Source organism: Nomascus leucogenys, chromosome 22a, assembly GCF_006542625.1.
Source record: "Nomascus leucogenys isolate Asia chromosome 22a, Asia_NLE_v1, whole genome shotgun sequence".
NCBI lineage: Eukaryota > Metazoa > Chordata > Mammalia > Primates > Hylobatidae > Nomascus > Nomascus leucogenys.
The window spans coordinates 9,061,168-9,073,290 of record NC_044402.1 but is presented as its reverse complement, the minus strand read 5'-3'; the positions used below and the strand labels follow the sequence as shown (position 1 = coordinate 9,073,290).

The following is a 12,123-nucleotide window of genomic DNA, read 5'->3' as shown; positions in this document are numbered from 1 at the left end:
AATTGGTAGATCTAGCAAGGCTTTTGCAATAAAAGCTTTTTATGCTTCTTGTTCAAAGCATTTAAGTGCCTTTTAGATCACAGATTGAACCCTCGACATTATAAAGTGGAACCTTTTAATACCAAAATACACTTCCAGAGTAAAATTCCATTATGGGAAAAAGCATTTCACGGCACCAGGCTAGATAATAATTCTCTCACGTGTAATAGGAGGTATATGAAATGTTTGATGATAAACAGAGTTTCTCAGTATTGTAATAAGACAACTCACACTGCAATGTGAGTGTGTGTGTATGTGTGTGTTGTATACACATAACAAGCCACTTCTCATCTCTGGACACCAGTTTCTTTATCTGTAAATAGTGGGAATTGGACTTGATGGGCTTCAAGGTGCCTTCTGCTGTCAGATTTTATGGAAAAGCTACTTTTTCATTCTGGGTTTCCATTTTCTCATCCTTAAAATGAGGGTTTTTTGGTATCAATCGGGAAACTTTTAGTTGCAAGTGATAAAGTGGCTTAAGCAAAAAAAAGAAAAAATAGGAATATAATCACTCTGGTTCATGTAACTAAAACTAGAGCTTGGGCAAGAGTGTTTGGAGCATGAGTGTTTGGAGCTCAGGCAAGGTTGCATCTAGACGCTCCAGCAATGTCAGTGTTACCGGGACCCGGTTTACCATACTCAGGGTCCCCTTCACACTGACCTCCCTGGCTCACATAGTGGGATTCTCACTGCTTGGCAATGCCAGCAGACAGAGAACTTCTTTATCCCAATATTTTCAACAAAAGCCTCTGGACTGAATCTCATTGGCTCAGATTGGATGGATGTCTATTCCTGAACCAATAACAATCTTCAGGGTACAAACTGCTCTGAATGGTTAGGCCTAAGTCACATGTTCACTACAGAGCAGAAGTGGTCAGGTCTTTTCAACTGCAAGGTGAAAGTTATAGATGATGGTTCCCCCACTGGAATGGTGAAGCGCAGGTAATAGAGGAAGGGGGAAACGGTGTCAGGCAATGGAAACAACCAATGTCTATTTGGGGTTTGAATTAGCTCTAGTTGGCAGTGAGACTTGCCCAAGCTCTAGGAGCTTCTGAATAATACATATTTAGTGCTAGAGGCATTTTTGAGATTATTAAATCCACGTTTTTGCTGAAAGTTGAGGAAACTGCCGCTCAGAGGGGAGAAGTGGCTACTCAAACTACTGAGTTCAGGTCTCTGACACTCATTCCATGCTAAAACTCTCCTATCTGAACTGTTCAGTTATGGAGGCCTCCTGGAAAGGGCTGACCGTGGGGAATCTGGCTGGGACTTTGCTGTTTAAACTTGATTTCGTTGATAGCAATCCTTCAACACAGCCAGTTTAGGATCTTTCAGTTGACCAATGCCTTCCAAGTTTTCTCATGTGGAATCAGGATTCCCAGGTCTGATTTCTGATTTGCTATGTACTCCTGCTCCAGTCACTTAACCTCTCTGGGCATCAGTTTCTCAATGTGTGAGTTTATCTTCATACCAAAGCTCCATCTTAGTGTCTCTCCCTACGTGTGTGCCCCTGGGATTTCTCAGGTTCTAGAAGAAGATGATCTAATATTGTCTTCCACAATCTGGGTTTCTAGCAAGGCTTGGGTAACCTCTCTCAGGAAGTGTCTGTATTTTAACAAATGAGTTTTGAGAATACAGTGGCTCTTTAATAGAAGTGTTTCAGGCAGTGTGGGATGACCATATCCCTGGATTTGGAGAAGATGCACCTGAATTCAAACATTGCACCTCCATGTATGTGACCCTGAGCAGCTGACTTAACCTGAGTATGTATTTCCTTCTCTGAAAAGTGGGGACCTTGCAGAGTACTTGTGAGGATAAAACGATACCCAGTACTGGGCTTGGGCCAGAGCAGGCTCCAATTTGGAGAGAACATGTAGCTGTGGAGACATGCCCAGTGCCAGCGACACCTGGGGGCGGGGGAAGTTGACTATCAGAGCAGTCTCCACTCTTTTTTCTTTTTTTTTGGTTATTTTCTACAAAAATTTAACCAAATAGTCATAATGATGACATAAAATATACCAAGACATATCAACATTTTAGGAATCATATAATTTTGGAACATCTGTTAATAATATGCATACACAAGATAACTCGAAGAAGGTGAAACATCATTTCTTTACTACTACAGTTTTTGCTTCCTATTAATACTACACAAACATCTTTTTCAAAAGAGAAAACCAAATTTTACATGTGTTTGTGTGTTCATACTAAACCTAATTTTAATAAAACCTTATAAACAAATTTATCCAATCTCAGTAAACTTTGACCACACAAGGTTTCCATAAATCTTTTATAACCTCTTATATTTTTCTATTCTCTTTTTGTATCTGTTTAGTTTTATCCATACCATTTTTTTATTCCTTCAATTTAGTCTCCACTCTTTACCTCCGTTAAAGGGAATTACGCAGCAACATCCGCTGCAGTGGGTTGAATTGTGTCCCCCAAAAGGGTACATCCAAGTTCTAACTCTGGGTACCTGTGAACATGATCTTATTTGGAAACAAAGTCTTTAATTTAAGGATGTGGAGATGAGATCATCCTGGATTCAGAGCAGGCCCTAAATCCAGTGATTGGTTTAATTAAGAGAGGAATGAAAGAGAGATCTGAGACATACAGGGGAGAAGGCCACGTGCAGACGGGGTGGGGACTGGAGAGATGCAGGCAGTAGCCAAGGAAAGCCAGGAGCCTCCAGCAGCTGCAAGAGGCATGGAGGGATTCTCTCCTAGGGCCTTCGGAGGCAGCACAACTCTGCGGGCACCTTGCTTTAGGACTTTGGCCTCCAGAACCATGCACTTCTGTTATAGGTCTCCACGTTGGTGGTCATTTGTTGCAACAGCCCCAGGAAATTAATACAGCTGCCAGCCTAACACACAATGAAACAGAAACTTTGACGGCCCGGCGCGGTGGCTCATGCCTGTAATCCCAGCACTTTGGGAGGCCAAGGTGGGTGGATCACCTGAGGTCAGGAGTTCGAGACCAGCCTGGCCAACATGGTGAAACCTCGTCTCCACTAAAAATAAAAACAATCAGCCGGGCATGGTGGTGCATGCCTGTAGTCCCAGCTACCTGGGAGGCTGAGGCAGGAAAATTGCTTGAACCCGGAAGGTGGCGGTTGCAGTGAGCCAAGATCGTGCCATTGCACTCCAGCCTGGGCAACAAGAGCGAAACGCCATCTAAAAAAACAAAAAAGAAAGAAAGAAACTTTACATGTTCAGTGGCACTGACTCAAACTGCTTTTCTGGCTACAAAAGAATTCTTACCTCTGTCCTTCTCTCTCCCTCTTTTCCCTCCCTTCATTCACTCTCAGCATGTGTCCTATCTTTATGTTCAGTCTGATTACCCATAGAAATTTTCCCTACTGAGCTGATTAATCAAAATACCGAGCCATTCATACTATACTTAGGAATTCCTGATCACGCTTAAAAATAGTCAGTAACAGATATGTACAAATAAACCCAGCTATAAACGAGAGTGATTATTGGTGATTTAATTCACTCCAGGATCACAAGGGGGTGAAATCATATGGCATGGATGCATTTTCAATGATATATTTTTGCTAGAGATATTAATACATTATACACGTTCAGGCATTGGTAAATCAGCCATACCAAATAATTCATTTATTCATTCAACAAATATTTAGTGGGTGTGCCAGGGGCTAGGTAAGCTCTCTGCCCAGGAATCTTCGCCTAGTGCAGAAGACAAACCACCGAATATGCAATTGCATTTGGATATTGAATTTGGTGATGGGTGCTTTAAAGGAAAAACGCAGGGCACAGAGAGAGAGGCAGTGGAGGGCAGTGGCAAGGGCATGGGCTATAGGGTCTGTCATCCCAAATCACAACCAGAGGGAGGCTTGCTAAAAGAAAAGCAGTTTATCTGGGAACAGAGCATTGGAATGGGGAAATGCATGCTCTGGTAAACTATGTGCATACTCAGGAAGGTAAAGGAAGACAAAGGTTTTTAAAGAAGAAAAATGAGGATTACACAATTGTTTGGAAATAATTATCCTTGGCTACAAAGATCAATAACAAGGGCAATGCCAGTCTGAGGTTAGACAGGCAATTGCTGGGAAGATGTCCTTGCAGAAGGATTTTTTCTGCGATGGCCTTTGCGCAAGATTGTGGTTTTTGCAGTCTTTCGTGATAGCTTTTAGTCAAAGACATACAAGCATGAGGAACTTCTCTTTATGGCCTTCCCCAGCTGTCTTTGTTAGGATTTCCTTAATATCCGTGACTTCATTTTGATTCTGACAACTTCGACAAGCCCGACCAGGTAGGTTTGAATCCTAGCCCTAACTCATTAACTATGTGCCTATAACAACTACTTGACCTCATTGCATCGCTGTTTCTTAGTTCCCTAGAACTTGGACATAGCCTTTCATCTTCAGTCATGGTCTTTTTGCAGGGTTTCGATGGACAGCCTGAAATGTTTATTAAGCTCCTCTAACTTGGCAGGACTCAAACCCCAACCTTGGTCTCCCCCACAGTCGGCAATTGCTGAAATCTGTGCACTGTTCTTTTAGCCTTCCAATTATTGCTTCCCCCTTGGGCTCCTTGAAATCTTGCTCATGCATGTGCAATTCACTAATCAGCCTGTGATTTCAGGGGTGTATATATGGGGGTTTTAGGGCTGCCCCTTGTGGCTACCCCCATTCTGGGACGTCTGCCTTCCCTCAGTTTCCAATTGCTCTAGCAGTTCAGAACCCCATCCTCTGACTCCTCAGGGTAATAAAACTGTGGTTTTCTCTTTTTTTTTTTTTTTTTCTTTTTGAGATGGAGTCTCACCCTGTCGCCCAGGCTGGAGTGCACTGGCGAGATCTCAGCTCACTGCAACCTCTGCCTCCTGGTTCAAGCTATTCTCTTGCCTTGGCCTCCCGAGTAGCTGGGATTACAGGCTCGTGCCACCATGCTTGGCTAATTTTTTGTATCTTTAGTAGAGACGGGGTTTCACCCTGTTGGCCAGGCTGGTCTGTAATTCCTGACCTCATGATCCAACCTCCTCAGCCTCCCAAAGTGCTGGGATTACAGGCGTGAGCCACTGCATCCAGCATGATTTTTTTTTAATCTACACTCACTTCTTAGGGTAGCCCATCCATCCTCATGAATGATCCATTCCCATCTCCAGCAGGCAACTAGATGTTAATAATTCCCAAGTTTTCATCTCCACCCCCTGATATCCATGTAGATTTGAACATAAAGATCTAAACATAAGCTGGGTGCAGTGGCTGACACCTGTCATCTCAGTTATTTGGGAGGCAGAGGCAGAAGGATCACTTGAGCCTAGGAGTTCAAGACCAGCCTGGGCAATAGAAGAAGATTCCATCCTTTAAAAAATTCTAACATAAAGATAGAGAAAAGGGCCTTGAAGACTTAGAAACTGGAGCCAAAGAAGAAATGTTAGCATAAGGAGTTTTCATAGACAAAAACAGAAATCAGGGCAAATCAGTGTTATAGAAGCCAAGAGAAGAATGTACTTGAAGAAGAAGAGAATGGTCAATTGTGGTGAATGTTGAAAGAGCCCTGGTGAGATAAAAACTGAACAATGGTAATTGTAATTAGTACCACGTGGTCGTGGGTGGCCTTAGCAAGGATGCTTTTGGTGGTGTGAAGGAGGTAGATGCTGCATTAGAGAGGGTTAACGTATGGCTGGAGATGAGGAAGTGAAGACAGAGATCCACCCAAAGAGAGAGGCTGGAGCTAAGCAGGTGCTGTCCCTGGAGAGTCAAGAGATGAGGGTAGCAATTTCTCAAATGCACTGAGCCTCTTTCATATTTCCATGCCTTTGCATATGCCCTTCTCCCTGCCAGGAATGCCCTTCCCATCCCTATTTGCTTGAGTCATATCTACTCCTTTTTCAGAACCTCAATCAAGGGTCCAGCCTTACCCACCAGCCCCTTCCCTCCACTGGGTTGGCTATTTCTCCTCTTTGCTCATTCATTTCCTCCCTCTCACCACGGTCATAACTACTGGTGATTAAATAACATTCTTTCTTTCCCTCTGAGTTTGGAAAGAAATGGAAGTATAGGCATAGAATCACACAGATGATATTCAAAATGCTAGCCTTATTATACGTAAAACTTGATTGGAGAATATGGGTTGACCTGTGGCCAATTGAGCATCCTTAGACTTTGGCTCCAGATCTAAATTTTGGGGTGACTCTGCCGAGGCCAGCCATTCACAGCCAAATGCAAGGAGTCCCTGCCCCACACCTGTGAGCCTCTAGAGAGGGATTTGTCCTTCCAGATCTAGTTAGGAAGGCAGGTCTTGGGCCTGACCTAAGCTTTCTTACACCTTGGAGGCAGGGGCAGGCAAGCAGATAAAGAGAGACAGTGAGAGAGTGGGTGGGTCAGGGGAACTCAGCCTCATGTTGGATGCTTTCTCCAAGTCTTACTAATCTGGCAAGTCACTTCTCTTTACTCAGGAGGAGTGAGTGGGAGAGAGGCTACAATTTCTTTCCAAGAGTACATCTCCTGGGGTGTGGAATCGAACTTTCCTCATGAAAACTGGCCGGTGGGAGCAGAAATTCCACCTCATAATGCCACCGCCCCCTTGTCCTATCACCGTAAGTTTGTGTCCATCTGCCCTCTTAGAGTGTGGCCACTTGAGGACAGCAATCTTTTCTTGTGCATTCCTATCCTGAGAGCCTAGCACCGTGCTTGGGACACACTAGGTGCTCAGTCTTTATTTGTTGAATGGTAAATGAATAAACATCAGATTAAACCAACGGAGGCGCCCAAAGACCCTGCAATATGTCCTGACTCCTCTTAAAGCTGCTTAACAGATTTGCAAAACACCTGAGGCTTATCTCTGTGTTAAGCTGAGACCAATGACAGTGAGGGGAAAGAATGATCAAGTTCACAATTTATCCTTTGGTTTATGTTTTAATTCCCAAAGATAAATGATACTTCAGTTAGATCATGCTTTCTGTCTCTTTTGCAGGTGTTAGCTTATGAAAATATTGGCTGAGCTCAGCTCCCTGGCGTGAAATGCAAGTCCTGGGAAATTGAAACATACTTGTTTGTGGTAGCCTGGTTTCTTTTATTAATGGCCGCTAATGGTCAGCAATCAAGCCACACCTGTGAGAGACAAACAACAATTGGCTTGTTTGCTTGAAGTGAGTATAATTTATGAACTTGCTGATTATTCATTCTCTCTCTTGAAGTATTAGCTAGAGACATTTGTGCAGAAAGAGAGAGGAAAATGCCCACTTATCTAATTTTAGTAGGCAGTGTGGAGTTATCATGGCTTTGGAGTCAGAAAGCCTTGGCTATAAAACCCCACTGTCACTAACTAGCCATAACCACAGCTAAAGATCCTATTTCTCATCTGTTAGGTCGTGGTAATCATACCTGTCTTTCAGAGTTGATAGTGAAGGTTAAACAACTCAGCATTGTCCGCAGGCCTCCCATAATAGGAGTGCAACACAATTCCTTTATTATTATTATTATTATTATTATTATTATTATTATTATTTTCTTATTAGGAATTCAATGTGGAATTTTTTTCTTTATTATTTAATATTTTTTCTTTTTAGGAATTCAATGTGAGACACAGTTTCATTCCTGTGCCATTCTGCTATGTTCCTAGGAGTTCTATCAATCTATTTAACATTTAAAGGTAGTTGCATCAACATCTCTCTCTCTCTGTCTCTCTCTCTCCCTCTCTCTCGATTCACACTTTGGCCTCTTAGAAGTTTCCCTCTAATCTGAGTGACAGAAGAAGAAAGGACTCCTGATGGGGCTCACACATAGGTGGCTGCAAGATGCTGGTGCAAGATATAGATGGAGCACTGAGCCTGGAGCCACAGCCCAGACCTCAGGAAGGGGAGGGGGAGCCAGCCTCTGGGGTGCGGGGATTGGCCCAGGTCAGAGTGGCGCAGCTCTGCAGCTCTAAGGTCATGTGTTAGTCCGCTAGGGCAGTCATAACAAAATACCAGACAATGAGTGACTTGAACAAGAGAAGCTTATTTTCTCACAGTTTACTTCGTTCTCACAGTCCAAGATCAAGGCAATAGTAGAGTTGGTATCTCCTAAGGCCTCTCACAGCATGTGGATGGCCGTCTTCTCCTTGTGTCTTCAGAGTCTTCCCTCTGCATGTCTCTGGGTCTAAAATTCTTCTTTGTATAAGGACACCAGTGAGATTAGATGAAGGCCCACCCCAATGACCTCGTTTTTAAGTGATCACCTCTTTATAGGCCCTGTCTCCAAATGCAGTCACATTCTGACGTTTTAGGGTTAGGACTTCAGCACGGGAATGAGAGGCGATGGAGTTTAGCCTGTAACACCACCGAACCAGTGCCTGAGGGAGAGAGTCCAGGACACAGGTGAGACCTGATGCTCTGAGACCCATCAAATGCATCCCATGTGAGATTCCATCTCCTCCACTGTCTGGGATTTGGCCTTGGGGCAAGCTACAGAGAGGGTCCTTTTCAAAGACACCTTGGCAATGACACTCTTTCTCCCTTCCTTCTTCTCTCTTTTCCTCATTCTAGGAAACGTACCCACTGTTGCACTAGAAAAAGGTCTTCTGAAACTTCTGTTGTGCTCTGGCCTTTCCACCAAGGCCTTGACATTTGATACTCCAAAGCCTACATTTCTGAAACTCTGGCAATCTTCTCTGAAATACATTGCTTCTGCCATGAGTTTCAAGATTGTGTTTTAAAATTTGGAAGCCAAGAATTGCCATCATCTTTGTTCCCTTTCTTGTGGCATTCTTTGAGGCATGGGGCTGGAAAGCCCTTGTTGCCTGAACTAGGAGGAAACCACGAGGTCAGAGAAATTGGTCGGGGAGCAGGGAGGGGGACACGGTAATTCATGTAAACACAGTATAGCCTCTGAACTCCGTCTTCTCGAAAAGCCTGGCTCACTAAGATTTCTGTGACACCTCAACTGCTGGGACAACTACTAGTGTGCCAGTCACTTGACATTTATCTTGATAATCAGATGACAGATTTCTGAGGATCAGGGACGTGTACCCATCTTTGCTGTGCAATCCCATATTCCCTTTGACATAGAGGAAGAACATAATCATTGACATCATACAGCTGCATTCAAATCCTGACTCTGCCTCTTTTTAGCTATATGACTTTGAGCAAGTTGCCTAAGTTCTCCAAGGCTTAATTTCCTCACCTGTCAAATGTGCTAATAATGATACCTACCTCTGGGAAGAGCTGCTGCGAAGACCGAATGAGATACAAGATATAAAGTACTTAGGACCATGCTTGGCACATGTAACTGCCAAAAGACGTTAGTCATTATTATTTAAAATATTTGTAGATAGACTAATTGATAGGGTGTGGGTTTAGCTACAGCACAGGGGTGGCAATGGTGATGACGTGGGGAAAAAAGGAAAAACGCATTTTCCATGCAGTAACTATATTTGGCAACAAGTCTTTCCAATTCTCTGTAATAAAAGGATTTTGTTTTGCTCAGAGCCCCCTTTCAGTCTCATAATAATGCTTATATATAGTGCCTTTTGTCCCAGAATCTTGGAGCAGCCCTGAAATCAAAACACGACAAGAGTTGGATGGTTGCAAAAATAAAAGCAACAATTTGCTTTTGTTTTTGACAAAACTCTCTCCTTCCTTTCCCAGTTTGCAAGTTGGTGACTGGATATGAACATGTATGTATATTTGACTTGAGTCTATGTCTAGTCACGGACAATAAATGATAACAGCTGCTTGCAGCTTGGCTCTGGGACATGGAGTGATGTGAGAGGCAGACCTCATGATGTTCAGATGGAGAGCAATAAGAGAAGGATGAGAAGAAGGAGTAGGGAAAGCCTTTACTGAGTGCCTACTAGGGCCAAGAATTGTATAGAGGCTATCTCATTTAATCCCAACAGCCACTGCCATTTATAGATGAAAACGAGGCTCAGCAAGATTAATAATTTATACAAGGTCACATAGCAATTAAGTGGTAGAGGAAGGTTTCAGATTCAGCCCTCTCTCAATCACGAAACCCATGTCCTATTGCATTAACACATTGCTTCTGTCTTTCTCTAACAGTATTTGTCTTCACTTTCAAAGAGTGTAAAGTGAAAGAAAGGAGGAAGTCCACACCCTTGGGTTTGGGGGCATTGGATCCAGTGTGCAATGTGAGAAGTAAAATGAAGAGGAGAAATGATCTGGAGAGACTTTCTGATGAAGCAAACACCAGGTGTCCTAGAATTTCAGCAAATCTAAGACTCCATCAAGTGTTAGATGCCCCATCATTTTCTGTATTATTAATAAAGAAAAAAAACTGCCAATTATAATTGGCATTGATTGAAAGATACATCCAGATTTCAGAGGTATTCAAGTAGGAAAAGTGTGCATCTTAGAATTGATGATAGATTGCATTTATTGGTGTCTCTCTTCTCTTCTGTATTAGTCAATGTTTAACAGGGGACACAGTTAACTGTGTCCTGTTAACCTGTTAACCTGCTAGATGTTTAAAGCACAAAGAGATTTAACATAGGGATTAAAAAGCACTAGCTCAAGCACTGCACAACTGCCTTGTCAGGGGCACCACTAGCTCTGCAACAATCTAAAGGGGAAGAATGAGGGGGCTGCCACTGGGGCTAGAGAGTTTAAGAACTCTGCAAGAGTGTTAGCCAACTGTACAGTTGGAGAGAACATAGCCCGTAAGACTTCCCTCACTTCTGAAATTAATTGCAAAATTTGAGGGGCTCCCTAAACCTTCTTCAATTTGGATAATTTGCTAGAAAGATTCCTAGAACTCATAAAAGCTGTAATACTCATGGGTATGGTTTATTACAGGGAAAGGTTACAGGTTAAAATCAGCCAAGAGAAGAAGCAGAGGCTAGAGAGGGTTCCAAATTCACAGTTGCATGGTCTTCTTTTCATGGAGTTAGGATGGCGTTTCTTCCCAGTATCGCTTTGTGAAAATACACATGGAGTGCTGTGGACCAGGGAGGCACATCCAAGCCTTGGTGTCCAGAGTTTCTACTGGGGCTGTGTCACGAAGGTATGGTTGTCCATATGGCTGATCTCAGTCTCTGGTCCCTATGGACCACACTGATACAGTGTGACCCAAAGCACTCACCCTAAATTGCATTGCTGGTGTTTCTGGAATGAGCAACCAGCATCCTAAGACCATCTGGTGTGACCAGCCCCCACCCTAAATTATATTTAGACTATCTGATGACCCAAGGCCTCCAGGCAAACAAAGACACTTCTATCAAGCATGATATTCCAAGGGCTTCCAATTGCAGAGAATGAAGGCCAGACCTGTCTTTGGGCAAGGTCCATATCTTTACTACATAAACTCACAACTATATCAGGAAGCTGATACTGCTACCAAACCAACACATGAGTGTCTTCTGACAGTCATGACATTAGGGACAAGGCAGTGGAACACAGCTCTGGAAAAATTCCAAGACAACACCATGACCATGTTGCCACCTCACCCTGCCCTCCAAATCTTCTTTGAGGACTTTAACTGGTGGAACTTTTTGCATCCAGAGCCCCAAGTACTAGAGTTTCTGGGAAGTGCAATTTTTAGTTGTGCAGCCTGTGCAGTAGGAAGGTACAGAATAAGGCAGTAGAAATGGATGCTGAGTGTCGACAGATCATATCGAGCACACCTCCCAACAAGAAGGCAGAAAGCAACCCACCTGCAGGCAGCTTACATCATCCTCAGCCCAGAGAATTTCACCAGGGCACTGGGAAACAATTCAGTCATTCTGGGAGGCCCACACATTAAATTTCCCTCTATTATTAATCCCTCAGGATTTCAGGAAGATAAAATAGTCATGGCATTTTGAAAACCAGCTCAGAAGATATAAGCATATGAAATGGCAAGTGTTTGGTGAACTGCCCAGTAGAGTGGTTAAGCATTTGGTCTTCTGAGTCAGTCGAAACTTTGGCTTAAGGCCCAACTACATCATTTACTAGCTGTGTGACCTTCAGCAAGTGACTTACCTTCTCTGAGCTCCAATATCCTTATCTCTATACCGGGGATAAAGTTACCAATCTCCTAAAATATTGTGAAGATTTCTGGAAATGGTGTTTATGAAGTATTAGTGCAGTTCCTGGCAAATGCTTCAAACTCAATAAATGGAAGCTGCCATTGTCACTGTC

The 12,123-nt window shown here is 43.2% G+C and overlaps 1 long non-coding RNA gene across 1 annotated transcript in view; it reads left to right on the top strand.

Annotated features, from left to right (window-relative positions):
- The window catches only part of LOC105737997, a 47,754-nt gene extending 37,556 nt beyond the window's left edge, over positions 1-10,198 (top strand). Inside the window, exon 4 of the long non-coding RNA XR_001113718.2 lies at positions 10,048-10,198. This is a non-coding gene — a long non-coding RNA (uncharacterized LOC105737997). The remainder of the gene's footprint in view (positions 1-10,047) is intronic.
- The last annotated feature ends 1,925 nt before the right edge of the window (positions 10,199-12,123 follow it).